The sequence below is a fragment of the Dermacentor andersoni genome, chromosome 10 (genome assembly GCF_023375885.2).
Source record: "Dermacentor andersoni chromosome 10, qqDerAnde1_hic_scaffold, whole genome shotgun sequence".
NCBI classification, from domain to species: Eukaryota; Metazoa; Arthropoda; class Arachnida; order Ixodida; family Ixodidae; genus Dermacentor; species Dermacentor andersoni.
Genome location: NC_092823.1, coordinates 72,685,516 through 72,704,422, shown reverse-complemented (window position 1 = coordinate 72,704,422; position 18,907 = coordinate 72,685,516). Strand labels below are relative to the sequence as shown.

Genomic DNA, 18,907 nt, shown 5'->3' with positions numbered 1-18,907 from the left:
CGAGCGCGCGCATACTCCTCTCATTCGACAGCCAGTAAGCTCTGAAGTGCTTGGCGCGTGCGCCGCGTGCCACTTCCTGGTGCTGTCGCTACAGCTGGCGCTTTAAAGCGCCTATCTCCGGGACCGCCCCACTTTCGTAGCCATTTTCGCTACGTAAAAACTGCGACGTTAGACTAGATTCATGACCGCCCAAGTTCAAAACGATTTATTTCTTCGCCGGTGTACAAATGCCCATAGTCATTTTAACATACACTAGGGGTGCGATTTTGTAGGAATGCCTTTTTTCATGCCAACACCTTTTCGCGTGACGTCACCGATTTTGGAAATTCTGTATACGTAGGCACGACGTTTTCTTGGATCGTCCAATCAGAAGCTCCCTTCATTGGCCGGATGTTTCTTTCGTATTCTCTTCTCTTTTTCCGGGACTGTATGGCAAATTTGTTTTGTAAAACGGCACTTAATAAAAGCGGACTTCCATGCTGCGCAAAGCAAATTCATTTTGTTACATTACAACGCAAAAGCTGCCGCAGTCCAAAGAAATGCAAACGCAAGTGCTCTATTTTTAAAGCCGTAGCCACATAGTAGTCGGATGTGCATCCAATCCATGCCGTTGAGCGCACGCAAAATGGCAGCCTTTGTTTACCTGTGAACAGCTGACAGCCTCTAGCGTGTCCGTCTGAACAGCTGACAGTCCCTTGCGTGTCCGTAATTGCGGCCCCGCCCCCGTCAGATCAGGATTGAGGTGAGTAACTATTGCTCGTGTACTGCTTGCATTGTCGTGTGGTTTTCGCTGCATGTCTGACGTGTGATAATTTCTTTTTTAGGAAGGGCCAAGAAGAATTATCCGTAGCCCCCGAGGTCAAACTTGTGGGGATGCGCGACCCTCGCGCCTCCCCTGATGTTTTCCCGCATAGCGCATCCCCTGATATGCTGTTTTCCCGCACGGCTCGCGTGGCCTGGCGCCCGCGGCGCTCGGAGTGGTACATGCGCGGTGCGAGAGATGGCGCGACCGTCGCACCGCGGCGGGGTTACTCGGGCGCCGAGGGACAAGGGGCTGTCTTTTTCCCGGCGGGTCGGGCGCACGGCGTGGACGTCCCACGCGCGCGCGGCGACCCATGCTTCTGCGAGACCGCCTCGCGTGGCGGCCTTCGAGCGCGCCTCCGTTGGCGTGACCGAACACGCGAACGACCAGGCGTTGGGATCCAGCATGGGGCGAACATATTCGCTCGCTCGCGGTGAGTCGGACTTCTAGATTTGTCGCGCGCCCATCGGCATGTTTTGTGGATAGCCACTCGGCTAGCAGGCATGGATCTATGAAAGGTGCAATAAATGCCCTTGTGACTGTTAGCACAACTGTGTTGTCGTTCCTTTGTCCCCAAGAGTACGGAGGAGAAACACGTATCTCCCACATCTGGCTGCCCAACGTGGACCTCTTGGGGCATAGGACGATAATTTTAAGTGTTGCTTCGTTCGAGACCGTTGTTCGAACCGAAGCGTAGGGCTAGCGTGGATTTTGATCGCTAGCGTCGGCGGCGTGCTTTCTTGAGCGAGGCGGCGGTGGCTGTAGTGTGTTTGAACATGTCAACATGCTAAGCCTTTTCGCAAGTGTTTTTTTTTTGATGACATTCGTCGGTACGAGAGCCACGTGGTCTTCATCCTGGGAGAGCGAGGCTGAGTGCCCGCGGAGCAGTGGCAAGCCTGAAGCGAGTGAGTACGGAAGCCTCGTGGGTGGTCCGAATTTCTTATGTAAATAGCTTCTACTATCTCTTTGACTCGGATGAAGTCGCGGCTCTGGGAGCCGGGTGGCCGCGGGCCACGGGTGCCACGACGGGCTGACTGGTATTGCGGCCTGGCACCGGGCGCTCCGACACCGTCTGGGACGGTGGGCGCCGTCAACTCGGATGCTGTGTGCACCGAGCGGAGTAGGACCACCTCACAGAGCTAACGTCTTCTCGCGGCTGCCTGTTTTGCGCTCATTTTGAGTGTTGTTTTTGGATGCCGGTTGTTGTAAGGGTAGCGACGCTTTAGGTCTAAGGCTTTACGAAGCTGCCTGTCGCACGTGGAGGGACACAACCTGGTGGACCGTGGCGTTGAGGTGTTGCAAGTTGCTTCCCTCATTCTAGTTAGCCTCGCACGAATTGAAATTACTCGTTCGACTCAAGAAAGCGAGCTTCGTTCACGTGAACTTAGCATCTGAGTAGCTGCCCGATCTTTTGCTAGCCGAGTTGAACATCGTACCACGTGGGCGATGCGCATGCAGAATTCCTCTCCCTTGCACTACTTTAGTGTTTGCCGAGTGTTTTGAGTGTACGCAGCGTGATTGGAGTCACCCCTGGCTGGCTGTCACCTGCACATCGTCTGCGCGGCTGCCCCGGACTACGATCGTGTCACCCCGGGCGATGGTGATGCTGTGGCCAGTTCGGCGCAGCGACTTCGGCGGCCTCCTGCATCCAGCTCACAACCCTCGGCGGCGGACAAAGGAGCCAGCGGTCACCGACAGCTACGGCGGCTCTTGCCAGCAGGGCGCGTCGGCGCGAGCGACGCTTGCTCGTACCGACTACTGCGTCGTCGTCTCCGGAGTCCTGGCCTGGGATCGTGCCGTCGAGTCGCAAAGCTGCTGTGGTGACCGGCGGACGCCAGCGGTGTACCCCAAGGACAGTCGGCTCGCATGTTATGGACAGCGTGTGGACATTTCCCCGGCGCGGCCACTGTTGCATGTACCACCTTGTTCGCGAAGCACGTGTTGATGTTAGACCGTGTCACATGTTTCGCCGGAATAAGTGATTTAAGGTTGGGGGGATGTGGGGATGCGCGACCCTCGCGCCTCCCCTGATGTTTTCCCGCATAGCGCATCCCCTGATATGCTGTTTTCCCGCACGGCTCGCGTGGCCTGGCGCCCGCGGCGCTCGGAGTGGTACAAGCGCGGTGCGAGAGATGGCGCGACCGTCGCACCGCGGCGGGGTTACTCGGGCGCCGAGGGAGAAGGGGCTGTCTTTTTCCCGGCGGGTCCGGCGCACGGCGTGGACGTCCCACGCGCGCGCGGCGACCCATGCTTCTGCGAGACCGCCTCGCGTGGCGGCCTTCGAGCGCGCCTCCGTTGGCGTGACCGAACACGCGAACGACCAGGCGTTGGGATCCAGCATGGGGCGAACATATTCGCTCGCTCGCGGTGAGTCGGACTTCTAGATTTGTCGCGCGCCCATCGGCATGTTTTGTGGATAGCCACTCGGCTAGCAGGCATGGATCTATGAAAGGTGCAATAAATGCCCTTGTGACTGTTAGCACTACTGTGTTGTCGTTCCTTTGTCCCCAAGAGTACGGAGGAGAAACACGTATCTCCCACAAACTTTGCAACATGGTGGATCGAGAACTGTCAAGGCATTTTCCATAGGGCACCGCCATGACATAACGGTAGCTTCGTCAAAGTTATCGCTGCATCGGTAATACTTCCTGCACTGATACGCTCCCAGAAAGAAGCTGCTACAACAATAAATCTGAGTAGTGACTTCACCTTTTTTGACATTAGTGGTATAAAAAGGCAGAAATAAGTCGTAGTGAGCACTTTATGCAGGCGCTTAGCTTAGACAGAATGTTTGCCTCTAAATTTCTTACTGTGCTGCGGGCCGGCTGAAATTCCCAAATTGACAAAGAGAAAATGGCAGCAAAAGGGCCGCGGGTGTCAAAAGAGCAGGCGGCTATTCTCGTGCAGTTCATCGAGCAGCACCCATACCTGGCGAGAGCTTCTACAGAGTTCTCGCCACGTATGACTGCTGCTCGAAAAAACGAACTGTGGGAGGAGGTGGCGGCGGTGCTTAACGCACAGGGGCCAGCCGTAAAGGCCACCAGCCGTTGGCGCAACCATTGGGCCAAGATGGCCCATAAAGCGAAAAAAGAAGCGGCCAGGGCCGCAAGCGAGAAGAGTTGAGCTTCTAATGATGCTGACAGTAACGTAGTTTCACGTTGTCGTTGTTCCCGTGTTTGCAGGGCTACTGGAGGTGGCAAAGTGGGTGGCGTGGACGGCCGCGTCCTCGACGTCCTTATGAGGACAGGAGGGGTCCTTGTTTCCCCCCCTGAGTACTTCCCCGATAGCGAGGTGCGTATATTGGATTTAAAAAAGTGTTGTTTGTGTGACCTGCTGCGACCTCACAAATTTTCAGCATTACATTGTAACACAATATTGCAAAATGTTTAAGCCCTTTTTTGTGCAAGTGACAATATAGGTTATGTACTCGAGCAGCAACTTGTGTAAATGATGCGCATTGCACACACTGCTCGCAATGTCTGAACACTACTCTGATTGCAGGACGAGGCAAGTTCGGAGGAAGCTGCAGGGCCCAGCGGTTCCCGCGGACATCCACCAGCGACAACTGCTTTCGTGGTGTCGGGCCCTGCAGCTGTGGCTGGGCCAAGTGGCCTTACACGTAAGGCAGTGACCTAGCTTTTGTAATAGCATTGTTGTTTGCAGTTGCTGTATGATCTTGCTATGAAGTAAAGTACGTCACTGTGCTGCTATTACATTTGTGTCTAACATCCAGCTCTTATTCATGGAGGAGAAATGCAAGACTACAAATGACATGATGTTGTAATAGAGATTCCTTGTGCTTCTTAAGGGTTACTGCTACAGCAACTTTCTGTGGCATCTTTTGCTCTAACTACCTGTTTTCTGTATCATTATTGTAGCTATGCAGCTATAATGACATTTCAAAGTGACTGGTTAGGACAATCAATCTATGTAGGTCGGATAACAGTGAATGAGCAGTCTTTGCTTTTGCCTTGCATGAAGAGCCACCGGCTACGCCCCAGGTGCTGCGGCCTACCACCCATGTGCCGCGGCCTACCACGCAGGTGCCTCCGCCAACCGCGCAGGTGCCTCAGCCAACCCCGCAAGTGCCGCAGCCAACCCCGCAGGTGCCGCAGCCAACCCCGCAGGTGCCGCAGCCTACCCCGCAGGTGCCGCAGTCTACCCCCCAGGTGCCGCAGCCTACCCCTCGAGAGCCACGGGCACCCCGTAGACAGCCCAGGCAGCAGGAACTTGATGGTGCTGTGATGACAGCTACTGCCGCATACGTTCGCCAGAGCCAGTTGGAGGAAGCCAGAGTTCAAGAGGACACCCGCTTCCGCCAAACCGGCAGGTATGTGTAAGGCCACAGATGTATATATTTCTGCGTATGAAATTGATGAGCATATGACCTCTCTAAAAATTATATTAATCAGTGAACAAGCATAATGTATACGTGTAGTCCTGTGGTGATATCTTGTACACATTCGCGTGATATAACATGTGTGAATATCTACGCAATTATGTGGCAAAAAGAAAAAAGTGGCGTTGAATTCAAGGAAGCAGGTATAGCAATGTAACACATCTTAATGGAATGCGACGGCACAAGTTTGATGGGCCAGAAAGATATTTCCAGTGTTTGAATATACAATGACAAGACAATAGACTGCAAATGGGGATGGATGCAACACACGAAGGCCTTGTTACTGAGCTTCTGTAATTAAACTAATTACACATCTTTGCTAACAGCACCACGAGGCCCACCTGCAGAGCCTGCGGCAGCACCACGAGGCCCACATGGAGAGCCTGCGGCACCTCGGGGAGGAGGTGGCGGGAATGCGGGAAGTGCAGTCGCAGCGCCTCGAAGTGCAGCGGCAACGCCTCGAAGTGGCGCGTCGGTCGCACGAGACCAACGAGCGCCTGCTTCAGCTGCTGCTGGCTGCACTGCGGCATGGTGGCAGCCAAGCCCCTCCCCCCTCTCAGGCCCCACATAATTAAAGGATGCAAAGGTAGCATAGGCAAGGAATTTGTAACTTATCTTAAAATTTGCTGATGTAATAATGATATGAAGGGCAAGTATTGCTAGTTTGCAAATAAATAATTGCTGAACTCACCCTTTAATGCAACCATAAGTAGCATAGCCGTTGCAGCATGATTTTTTTCTTCAAGGTTTACTTCAGCCATAAGAGCGTGCACACCATCAGGCTCGCCTGCAAAAGTGCCTGTAGGCCTGGTGTGTGCGGGCATTCCGACTGCGGCGCTGCAATTTTGAGGTGCCTAGTTATTGTCATGTCAATTTAAGCACGACGCCACACTGCAAGTGTTCTACAATTTAATCCTTCTCATCGAATGGTGAAATTTTCAGGCCTTACTATAATGTCGAAAGCAACCTGTCACTATACACAGCAAAAAAGAAAAAACGTTATGAAAATTCCTTGCCTATGCTCCTTCTTTTCATTTGTAATGTTTATTTTTTGTTTGTTGCATATTTGTTTGTGTCACTACCTGCTGAGCTGGAATGTCTCTTTTCTTGCACATCTTTCTCATTATTAAACATTTTGTTGTCATTCAGTAACTTTCAGGTTGTGCTACATTGTAATTTAGCCCTTGTGGTGCAATTTGTGTGTAATATTTATGCAGTTTGTCTTAATGAATATCATATGGTGCTATGGCTCTTTCAGTTTCAGAGCGCCACAACAGCATGTTCCTTTCACATATAGTGATGTACCTATACATTTCGCTGTGATAAATATTCGGTTGGCGTGTGATTTAAGCACCTGCTCATTTGTTTCTGGTGCAGTTTAAGCCAGTTGTTATTACTGTGTACTTGTGCCGTGTACAACAGTTTTCTTAAGCGATGCATGCCGTTACCTGTGATATATTATGATGCAAGAAAAATGTGATCCAATATTTATGCCAACGTGTCTGTGATATGTTGCATAATGTCTCTACTACTGAGTACTCATGATTCTCACATTTCTTCAATGTAGAGACTGTCGCATGTGATGTGTGCATAAACAAGTGTATGTTGAAGGCTGAAATACAGAAAGGTGCAGTTTTCCTCTTGTGCTTTTATTTACACATCGCAACCACATTTCTAGTGCTAGCTTGCACTGTACAAATATTACTGTTTAACATTGCTGAGTTCTGCTATATACAAGTGAGGTCACTTTGTTGAAATCAATCAACTGCTCGTGCGTGCACACACTTCGCGGGAGCCACAGCGCTTGACATGTCGGATGACCAGTTGGACGGCATTTTCGTCACTCGAAAGGAACTTTGCCGTTGTTGCGAGACAAAATGGTGGAGGACCTAGAAGCTGCGCGTGCAACAGCACGTTCCATGGAGCGGAAGGTGTGACGTGCACTGTACATCTTGGCTTCTGTGAGCTTCTCTGTGCTAGTAGAAAGTGAGGAGACAGGCGCTTATGTCCATCAATGCGTAAGGTGATACGAGTAAGAATCAGGCTACATGCATCTAGATGACGACAGCAGCAACAAGCAAATTGTGGAAGACACTTTGAATATGCACTTATTTTTAGCTTGCTTTCAATCTCATCTGTCACCTCTAACGATACTGTTTTACTTACTATAAGTGCAGACTTTACATAACCCTTCGCTACACAACTTTTATGTACCCACCGTGGTTGCTCAGTGGCTATGGTGTTAGGCTGCTGAGCACGAGGGATCGAATCCCGGCCACGGCGGCCGCATTTCGATGGGGGCGAAATGCGAAAACACCCGTGTACTTAGATTTAGGTGCACGTCAAAGAACCCCAGGTGGTCGAAATTTCCGGAGCCCTCCACTACGGCATGCCTCATAATCGGAAAGTGGTTTTGGCACGCAAAACCCCATAATTTAATTTTTTAACAACTTTTACATTTCTCAACAAATCATGAATGCTTTGCATTACGCAGACATCAACTACAACTTAGCACGGGAAATGTATCTGCAATTTCACAGCATGAAATGCACAATGCAATTACTTAAAACTGTGTGCATGCACCTAACGATGCTGACGCTGCTGTTGACGTCGCAGCTGCCGCCGCACGCTCCTCAAATAACGCATGTGCTGCGCACGGGTTGTGCCAAACATGCCAATGAGATTGTCGCGAACAGCCCGCCCTCTCAAGTAGTGCATTCTAGAGCCCGTGTTACGGGGCAGACTGTGCGGCATGGGGTCGCCGTTATTGTCAAGCTCACTACTACTACTGCCGCTGCTGCTGTCGTCATCACTGTCATCGCCTGACTCGTCGCCTTCAGAAAGGCGAAGGTTGTGCAACACAGCACATGCCGTGACAATGTTGACTGCACGTTCCGGCTCGTAGAGGAGGGTGCGATATCGCTAAAGACAGCGGAAACGGCTCTTTAAGAGCCCAATGCACTTCTCCACTACGGAACGCATGGCGGCATGTGCTGTGTTGTACTGCCCCTCGGCTGTGTGCACTGGAGGATGGCCAGGAACCGGGGTCAGGAGGCACGGCTCCAAGGGGTAGCCACTGTCACCTGCACAAAGATGGAAATAGTACATTGAGTACTCCGCTGACGAGAGGCAAGTTGTCAACTGAGGAAAGCTAGAGCATCATTCAACAAAGGTAGACTTCAGGGTTGCAAGTCCCAAGTAAAAGCATGAGTTGAGCATGTCCATACCCGACACAAACTCTTAACCAATATACATGTGCACTACTCGGTGCCTGCCACAAACAAGAAATCAACACTTGTTGCTGCTATCAATGACAGTAGTAGCAGTAATGTGTGTTCATTTCTTCTGCTTCAGGCAGTCACTGGGTGCAGAGAGCACTAATACGTGTTGCTTTCGTCAGCTCCTCGCAGACACCTAATGTGCTTGTAACTTAACACTTCGAACATTGCCAATGGTGGCAGTCAATGTCTTAATTTTCTTTTTTTACTCCGGAATTACTCATGTTCTTGTGGTTTCGTTAAAAGTTTGGGTTGGAGCGGACACGGCGTTCTGCGCTGCTGAAGCGTGACTGCGCCAAAAGAAATGTTTTTTTCTCACCGAGGAGGTATTCCCCGGCATTCACGATGCGCCCCGCTTGGAACCGCCGGCGCAACCATGTCGTCCGCCAGACAAAAGCGTCGTGGTCCGACCCCGGTCGCATAGGGTCCAAGGCCAAGATTTTCATGTCCGCGTCGCAGATCTGAGGTAAAACGTAAACCAGAGAAAGTGCCCGTTGGCAGGAGCAACGTAACTTTCATAAAGGATCGCAGAAAACGTGAGTTTTACTTACGAACATGCAGTTGAGGGCGTAGTATCCCTTGCGGCACATGAACACAGCCTTGCGCTCACCCTTGGGTGCGATAATGGCTATGAGGCTGCCGTCTACGCATCCGATGACGCCGGGGATAACGGCGCGCCGAAGGAAACCCTTCTTCACGGCTGCCTTTTCCTCGGCTGTCTTTGGAAAATGGACCCACTTGTTGCGGGCCCCTGCGTTCACGACAGCCTCTGCCACACGTCGCACGCACTCGCTCACCGTCGACTACGACACACGGATCGTCTCCTCGCTCCCAACGGACGCTTGGAAGCTCCCGGTAGCAAAGAAGCGCAGCGCACACAACACTTTCCGCTCCACCGACAGTCCCGTCGCTCGCTCAGCTTCTAGTTCCCCCGCCAGTTCCTCGCACAACAACCGCACCGTTCCCTTCGAGAGGCGAAAACGCCGTCGAAAATGGTCATCCGGCATGTCAAACGCGTCGTCTGGCTCTCCCTGTTCACGTCGGCGACGGCGAAGAGCCACGGCCATAGCGATCAGAGGGGCGGCCATTTTTTTATGCCTTCGGAAACGACCCTGCCTCTGGCCGTGCCAAAAATCCGTTCCTTTTGCTCCGCATAATGAGTGCGTCAACGTCACGATGACGATTACAGTTTTTGCGGGTTCCTGACGTCGCGTGATTGACAGACAAAATGGGTGCGGCCCGGTCATTTTCGACCAATGGCTGCTCAGTGATGGCGGCTAAAGGCATAGAAAAAGTAATAGAATTCGTACAAAATCGCACCCTAGATGACATAACCTTTGGTACGATCCGAAATGAGCACGTTTCGGGGAGCAGAAGAATGCGAAATTCACTTGCAAACACGGTGAATACGCGCATGTGGAGTTCCCCAAGAGTAGACGGCGGCAAAGAGAGACACGGCGGAAAGCGGCCGGCGATCACACATGTGCCGACAGGCGACGACGCCACCTTCGAGCATCGGACGCGCTGTGGGAAACGGAGGATGCAAGCGTCTTCGAATTTCCTGCGACGTACCCTCTGTCCGTAAAGCAAATATAGTTTTTTATCCATTGTCCGTGGTACTAGAGATCAAAGAACGAACGCGCTTTGAGATCGCAGCGTGCAGCCGCTATAACCATTGACTTCAAAGAGCTTCGGATTCAGCAACAGCCGCAACAGTATCACAGCTAATCGCTGTATCTGCGGCTGCTCCCGTCTCTCGCCTTGCCAGAAGCACGCGATATATTTGAGCCTCACCGAACTGTCTTCTCATCTCCCAAGCCTGCAGGTCTCGTATGTTCAGTTAAGAACACCAAAGGAAAATAAAAGAAATACAGGTAACGGACTCTTATCATACTTTACTTCTCACCTCGTCATCTGCAAAGGCGCTAGAAACTATATTAGAAGCTTTATTTTTGTAAAAATAGCAAAACTAGTAGTAATGTTTATTTCTAGGTGGCGCGACGAACGTCAAGGTAGCGTTCGGGTGTGTATGTGTGCGCGCAAGCCAGTGCAACCGCACTTCGTTTTGCGCTCTTTAGCAACAGTACACACGGTTACCGCTAGTTTCGTAGTCGAATTTTTTTGGTCGTTCTATTTATTGTCTACGCTACAAATAAAGTTGTTCTGAAAAATTTATGAAGGTTAGTTGATGAAAAACTATTGCTAATTAATTAGCGGTTTTTAATTACCGTTATTTTGTGTTTGAAATGTTTTATAACTGAATACGATAGCGAAGCTGTGAACGGCTTTCGGACTCAGTTATTCGGTTGCAGTTGTGCGGTGGTTCACGCCTTGTGCTGTTTGATGAAAGTATTTTTTTTGTCCTTTCGGACATCATGACGCACAATTTAGTTAAATGCTTCAACGACGATAAGTGGGACGTTTATCCGTTGAAGTGGTCATCTCACCCAGCTACTAGTCTTCTAATGATGTGCGAGCCTGGTTGTCTTGATGAGTTGCGCGACAGAGGTCATGATGCCTGTTGGAGAGAAGGCACCCCGAAACGGTCGCAGCCACATTTCTGAAGATAGGTAAGTAATCTCGTTTTGCTTGGGCACGTAGCCTTTTTTTTCTATTATGACATTGACGAGCGTGAGATGTTAAGCACACCGTTCACTTTCTTCAAGCAAACCGCATGCCCGGAGCAATTGCGCGCGATACTAACTCTCGCTGCCGCCGTCACTTCGTTTGAAACAATGGTAGGCGAAGAGGCAGCGGTGGCCCATGTGCGTAAAATTGAATTGCTTCGCTTGTTCCTGTCTAATAACGTTTCCTTCATTTGTAAGAGAGAACTTTTGTATGAGAGCACACAATTGGAACATAAGGATCGGCTTCTCTGTGCAGTCATAATTTTCTACAGTGGCCACGTCTTCTTTCATGGGGGCTCACGTGGGCCGTCTAAGCGCTTGTTATCGCGTTCCGATACGTGAGAGGCGCGCTGCCTTTCAAGGTATTTAGGCAGGTACTACGAGCTTAGGAGAACCGCGACAATTAATTGTGCAGCAGGTGCGCAGCTGTGCTACGCTTGTACCACACTCGTACCGGAAGGCACTGTTGCACTTCACGCTTACGCATTTCCTAAATATGGTGGCCGCCGTGGCAACTATGGCGACCGCCCTGCAGCGGCCGCATTCCAAAGGAGCGGAATGCAAATACGCTCGTGCGTTTTGCATTGTATGCACGTAAAAATTTCCAGGAAGTCAAAGTTATTACGGAGTCCCCAACTACGACTTGCCTCATAATGAGATCGTTGGTTTGGCACGTGGAACATCAGAATTATTTTTTTTTTTCTGTAGTGGCTCATCGTATGCCCTACGGTTAGTGTGATCACCTCTTGTGCCAAAGCGGTTAAGCGGGCCTCGATTTAGGTTGCGGCTAATGATGCCGCGCACCGCGAAATATATTTCGCCTCTTTGGGATTTGCGGAGAACGGCCAACCGATTAGTCACAGCTTCCGCGCGGTGACTGCACACGGATACACACCGCAAATGAACAGAGGTGTGGTAATGAGGTCGGCAAAGAACACAGCCGCCGACGGGCTCACCTTATTGCCTATCACCGCATAAACTACCGCAGTAGGCATCTTTACCCGCCGTGGTTGCTCAGTGGCTATGGTGTTGGGCTGGTGAGCTCGAGGTCGCGGGATAGAATCCCGACCACGGCGGCCACATTTCGATGGGGGCGAAATGCGAAAACACCCGTGTGCTTAGATTTAGGTGCACGTTATAGAACCCCAGGTGGTCGAAATTTCCGGAGTCCTCCACCTCCTAATCTTCATAATCAGAAATCGCCTCATAATCAGAAAGTAATTTTGGCACGTAAAATCCCATAATTTTTTAGGCATCTTTATCTAGCGCGGTGGGTTGCCGTTGAAGGCGTACTGTACAATTTCTTCAATTTCTTCAATTTTAATAGGCGATAACCGAATCATGCCACCGTTCACTGCTGCCTCTCTGAGTAAGACCGATACGAATGTGCGTTGCTTCCAGAAGCGAAAGGAGCACCAATCGGCGCGTTGTCGCCTCGAGCTAAGCGTCGCTCTCGACCACCGTTTGCGCGGTGAAGAATGACGCGTACATGAAGCTAGCTCACGGCGCGGACGCTACCGCGCAAAACGCGCAAGGGCGTGTACGCGACGTTCTGCACACAAATCGCGCGGGATGATCGGGGCCACGCCGGAGCGGCTAGCATCAAAGAAGCGGTACATGTTCTCACTCGTACAGGCGCGCGCACGCTCGCATCGCTCTCGGCTATCTTTAGGTCATTCCTCCTCCTGGACTTCTACCCAAAGATGCGATATCTGCTTGGTATCGGCTAGGCACTGTCGCGTGGTCTTTGGTTCTGCGAGAGAGCCGGGAATATTTTTCTCCGCTGTGAAACGTCGCTATGCGTGTTTTAGCTAACATTTACCGTAGCAACCCATTTCTTCCTTTTCTCGACGGCACTCGCAAAGAGTCGCAAATTTTTACTTGCCTATATATTGTGCACTTCTATTTCGTGCGTAGTTGTTGTGCAGTGTGTGGCAGATTCTTAATCTTTGTAATCTCATTTTCTGTCCACATTCCCTTCTCACAAGTTACGCATGCGGCAAATTCCCAGGTGCTAAAGTGTTCTACGCCAAAAGCACCTGGGCGTCGTGCAAGAGACGCCCGTTGATATGTGGCTGATTCACTAGCAAGCTCGCATCTCTGTTGCCACTCTCAATCAAGTGGGATTTTCAACAATTTTTTGTGCTGCTCTGTGGTGTACTACCTGCCGCATGGACGCTGTGAAGGCTTACTTTCGATTTGCTCTGGCGTTTAGTAGTCAAGGATGGGCTACCTTTTGAGGGGAGGTATTTACTTTCGTTAGTGAGAATGTTTAATAGCCTAACTAAGTGATACGTGCGTATTGCAAAGAGCAGCCCGAACAGAGGCGGACGACGGACGACGAAATAGGTAGCAGCACACACGAGCACAAGCTCTACTAAAAGTTTACTTTTCATGACAGAGGAATTAAGCACACTGGTCAACCTGACAAAGGTAAAGATCCGTGCATGCATGGCAGAAACAGCCACGTGCGACGAGAAAAATATATGAAAAAGCCATGTCATGTAGAATAAACGTGCGTGAAAAACGAGAACTATCGGACAAATCTTTCGAAAAATCGAAAGATTTGTCACATCAGTGATACTACCCAACGAGAAATACTCTTTTGAGAACTGCAACTTTATCCCACTAAGGCCAACAGATAACTTGGTTATGCATTTGTTTCGTTTGTAATCAATAAATATTGCTTTTGGAACTCCTCTGGTGTTGCGGTATAGAGCAGAAAGAACGATTATTTCATCAAAAAGACCAGAACACAAGAGGACTTATGGTGGTATTATTAATTGATCACGAAGAAATATTCATAAGCAAGATTTCTGTGACCCTTAGTGGGAAAGAGTTGCTGCAGTACTTCTCGTTAATATTGTTACGTGTGGAAAGACACATAATAAAGAAGCTATATACAGGTCATTTACACTGGAGCCAGATCGCCAGGCCGACACTCGCTCGCGTCAAAAGGCACAGACCCACTTCGTCGTCGTTCTTGCGGCGGCTCGTACCTTCAGCATCACTCGATGATACCGTAATACTACCCCCCGGCGGTAAAAGCGCCGTCACGTTGCTGTTAAATATCCAAGGCGCGTGGAGAGTTGTAGGGTTTGAGTTGGGCGACGTAGACAATGTCACTGGCTGTCACAGTGGAGGACGTAGTGGGCGTGGCTAGAGCGATTTCGTAGGTGAGATCGGTTACTTGGCGAAGCACACGATGTGGGCCTGTGTAGCAGGAAAGCAGCTTTTCAAAAAGCCCAACTTTACGTGATGGTGACCAAAGCAATACGAGGGTGCCAGGCACTAAATGGACATCACGGTGACGGAGGTCGTAGCTTTGCTTCTGTTTGCCTTGAGAGACTTGTAGACGAGTGCGCGCAAGTTGGAGAGCATGGTCAGCATGGGCGATAGCGTCACGGGCATAAGCGCTAGTTGAAGCTGTGGTGGACGGAAGCACAGTGTCCAGTGGTTGCGTCGGTTCACGGCCATACAAGAGGTAAAAAGGCGAAAAGCCAGTAGTTTGGAGACGGAAAGAGTTATACGCAAATGTAATGTAAGGTAGAGTCTGGTCCCAGTCACGGTGGTCGTCTGAAACGCATTTGGATAGCATGTGTGTAATGGTGCGGTTCAAACGCTCAGTGAGGCCGTTCGTTTGAGGGTGGTAGGAGGTGGTAAATTTATGCTGTATTGAGCAGGCACGCATGATGTCGTCAATGATTTTGGCTAAGAACGTACGGCCACGGTCTGTTAGCAATTGACGCGGGGCACCATGAATCAAAATGATATCATGCAGGAGGACATCCGCAACATCAGTTGCGCAACTGGTCGGAAGAGCGCGGGTTACGGCATAGCGGGTCGCGTTGTCCACCGCGACTGCAACCCACTTGTTTCCTAACGTAGATTCCGGAAATGGGCCGAGAAAATCTAAGCCGACACCATGGAAGGGCTCGGCGGGGATGTCGAGCGGCTGCAGGTAACCAGCGAGGAGCTGGGAAGGCTTCTTGCGTCGTTGGCAAAGTTCACAAGTGGCGACGTAACGTCGTACGGAACGGGCAAGGCCCGGCCAGAAAAAACGGCGACGTACACGGTCATAGGTTGGAGATGCGCCGAGGTGTCCGGCTGTTGGTGCGTCGTGAAGTTCTAGTAGAACGGTTGAGCGGAGGTGCTTAGGTATGACAAGTAGGAACTCAGAGCCGTCCGGATCAAGGTTACGACGGTACAGAGTACCGTCGCGGAGGACGAAGAGGCGTAGAATGGCGTCAGCCAGAGAGTGTTCAAAACGGTCGATGAGTGCTCTGATGTAGGCGTCACGACGTTGCTCGTCGGCGAAATGAAGCAGCTGCGACACAGAGAATACACAAGAAGCATTGATAATATTGGAGGAGTCAGGGTCGTCAAAAGGGTAACGCGACAAGCTGTCAGCGTCTTCGTGCACGCGGCCAGACTTGTAGACCACGGATTATGAAAATTCTTGCAGCCTCAAAGCCCATCGACCAAGCTGGCCTGTAAAATCCTTTACCGATGAGAGCCACCAGAGAGCATGATGGTCAGTGACTACGGAAAAAGGGCGACCGTAAAGGTAGGGACGGAACTTCGCAAGCGCCCAGACTACAGCAAGGCATTCTCGTTCCGTAATGGAATAGTTGCGCTCCGATGGTGTGAGGAGGCGGCTTGCACAAGCAATAACACGATCCTGGCCACACTGACGCTGGGCTAAGACGGCACCTACGCCATGACCGCTGGCATCTGTACGCAATTCTGTAGTGGCATCAGGGTCGAAGTAGGCGAGAATGGGTGGTGAGGAGAGAAGAGTGACGAGACGAGAGAAGGCGGCGGCTTCTTCAGGGCCCCACAAGAATTGTACGCCTTTCTTCAATAGAGTAGTCAGGGGTCTAGCAATTGCCGCAAAATCTTGAATAAAACGACGAAAGTACGAGCATCGCCCGACAATACTTCGAACGTCTGCGGCTGTCTTCGGAACCGGAAAGTCTCGGACAGCGCGAGTTTTTTCGGGATCAGGCTGTACTCCGGAAGCGTCAACGAGGTGGCCCAGAACAGTAATTTGGCCGCGGCCGAAACGACATTTGGACGAGTTAGGTTGCAGGTTCGCATTTCGAAATACGTCAAGTATAGCTGTTAGACGCTCAAAGTGAGTGTCGAACGTGGGCGAGAAGACGGTGACGTCGTCGAGGTAGCATAGACAGGTGCACCATTTGAAACCACAGAGCAAGGGGTCCATCATACGCTCAAAGCTGGCAGGGGCGTTGCATAATCCAAACGGCCTGACTTTGAATTGGTATAGGCCATCAGGTGTAATGAACGCGGTTTTTTCTCTGTCCATATCGTCAACAGCAATCTGCCAGTATCCAGAACGAAGATCAATGGAAGAGAAATAGCTGGAACCTTGGAGGCAGTCAAGGGCGTCATGTATACGTGGATCGGGTAGACGTCCTTCTTAGTAATGTTGTTCAGATGGCGTAAGTCTACACTGAAGCGCCACGTGCCATCCTACTTCTTAACCAACACTACAGGTGACGCCCAGGGACTGGAAGACGGCTCAATGATGTTTTTGTCGAGCATTTTGTTGACTTCACTTTGAATTACTCGGCGTTCAGACGCAGAAACTCGATATGGTCGTCGGTGAATAGGAGTAGCATCGCCAGTAAGAATCCGATGCTTGACCGCGAGCGTCCGGCCTAAAGGGCGATCGTCGAAGTCGAAAATATCTCTGTAGGACGATAACACTTGGTAAAGTCTTAGGCCTGCACAGAAGACTGGTCCGTCGCAATGATTTTCTGTATCTTGGTGTCGGCGGCCGAGGCTGGCATGATGGGCCCCATAAGCTCGCAAGAAGCATCGGTCAATAATGCTGCCACGTGGTGGTCGCCGAGACAATTTAACGTTGACAAGGCAAATACCTTACGGTAAAATTTGCTTTGCCAATCCAATGTTACAGATAGGCAGGAAAGTGCGGTTCGTCGTAATAGTAAGTATACTGTGAGGCACGGTAACGTCATACTGTAGCGGAATGTCGGGCAGAGGAGTGACGTGGTACTCGCCATCAGGGACTGGTGGGGAAGACAAGAGTTCAATATAGCATATTGATTTTGGCGGCAGGCGAATAAAGCCGGTGGGGCGTAGGCGGCACTGGGGTGCATCAGAAGGTTCTGTGAGAATCGGCAACTCAAAGCGAAGGGTACTGGCAGATCAGTCAATAAGAGCACAATGCGCGGAGAGAAAATCGAGGCGGAGAATGAGGTCGTGGGGGAATGAGCAGTCACGGTGAAGAGGACAGGAGTGTGGCGGCCGGCGATGCTGACACGGGCCGTACACATGACGATGATAGGCACAGTACCGCCATCCGCAACGCGGACGACGCGTGCCGACGCTGGGGTGAGGAGCTTGTTAACGCTGGTGAGGAGCTTAATTGCCGTTTATAAGCAATAGAATGCGTTTAGGTGCACGACTGAGTATTTCGAAGGGACCATCATACGGAGGCCATCAGGCAAGACTCACAGCGTCGTGGCACTTAGGACGCGCATACAATGCTCAAGGCAAGAGTTGCCGTATTTACGACGTGCAGAGCGTCGTTCTTTGGGGGGAGGGACAGCAGTAGGCTTAGCGTTCCGTGCACAGTAGACATAGTCGGAAACGCAGCATGTATGGTGAGCGAGTCGCCGCAGAATTCGCAGGGACTCGTAGAGTCGTGCCGAGCGTAAGCTCGGCGGCGCATGTGGAATAGTCACTGCGAAGGGTGGTGTGGATGTTAAGAAGAACGAAAGGAATCACACTGATTCATGATGAAGGAAAAAACGAGGCCATGGGTTAAACGTTCAATTGACGATGAAAGCTTCCGATGACTCAATTGGACACCGGGGGTACAAGAAATTGTAGATGTGATTGACCCAAAGTATCCGAGATAGATTGTCGAACAATATTGAGTCGGATTGGCGACGAGCGTCTCTCGTAATGGTGGCAGGGAACACATAGCGGCTAATACAGAGTGTGATGACTGCTCAATATATCGACTCCGCCGTTATGTATAGGAGCGGTATCGCTTGAGGACATTAGCTGAACCTCTTAATGGAGGGTATAATGTTGCGATGGTTCCCGCAGGGACGAATGGCGCCAATAATATTTACGTGACGGTGACGGAAGCGGGTTTCCCCGGGCGAGAAGGCGCCAAGAGGAGTCGCAGTGCGGTGAATCACTTTACAGTGTTGGCAATTGAGGCACGTGCTTGACCAGCGACAAACGTATGCGTTGATACTTGGCCACTCATAATGAGAAGGAACAAGTCGTGCTGTTGCGCGAATGCGAGGATGAGCTAAAGAATGGAGGGCATTAAAAACGGCACGGCGGTATGAAAGAGGAATCTAAGCATAAGGTCGTCCGGACGACGTATCACAAACGAGGGGCACATCGTAGATGGGTGCGGGATATCTTTCCAACACCAGAGAAGTACCGATAGGGTTTAGCAGGTGGAGCTCGGCGTCGACACTCTGACCGTGCCAGGGCCACGAAGTAGATGACCGGTCCCCAATGAACCATTGTATGGTTGGCAGCGTGAGAAAGTGTTTCTGCAACAGCGTTGGACTTGCCGCAGAGTTTAAAAATCTCGCTCTTGACTTGAGAAACGCAAGGAAGATGTCTGATTCACGGGAAGTGTAGGAGGTGCTACTTGACGCTAGAACGGAAGTGAGTGATTTATGGTCGGTAACACATAAAAAGGAGCGTCCCCTGAGAAAATGATACACGCGATTCACAGCAAAATAGACCATGATCAGCTCTCGGCCGTGCATGCTGTAGCGGC

At 50.9% G+C, this 18,907-nt stretch overlaps 1 long non-coding RNA gene across 1 annotated transcript in view; it reads left to right on the top strand.

Annotated features, from left to right (window-relative positions):
- LOC129380683 (uncharacterized) overlaps positions 1-4,403 on the top strand; it is a 48,671-nt gene extending 44,268 nt beyond the window's left edge. The window contains exons 2-3 of the long non-coding RNA XR_008608879.1: positions 3,985-4,093; positions 4,304-4,403. This is a non-coding gene — a long non-coding RNA (uncharacterized lncRNA). The remainder of the gene's footprint in view (positions 1-3,984; positions 4,094-4,303) is intronic.
- The last annotated feature ends 14,504 nt before the right edge of the window (positions 4,404-18,907 follow it).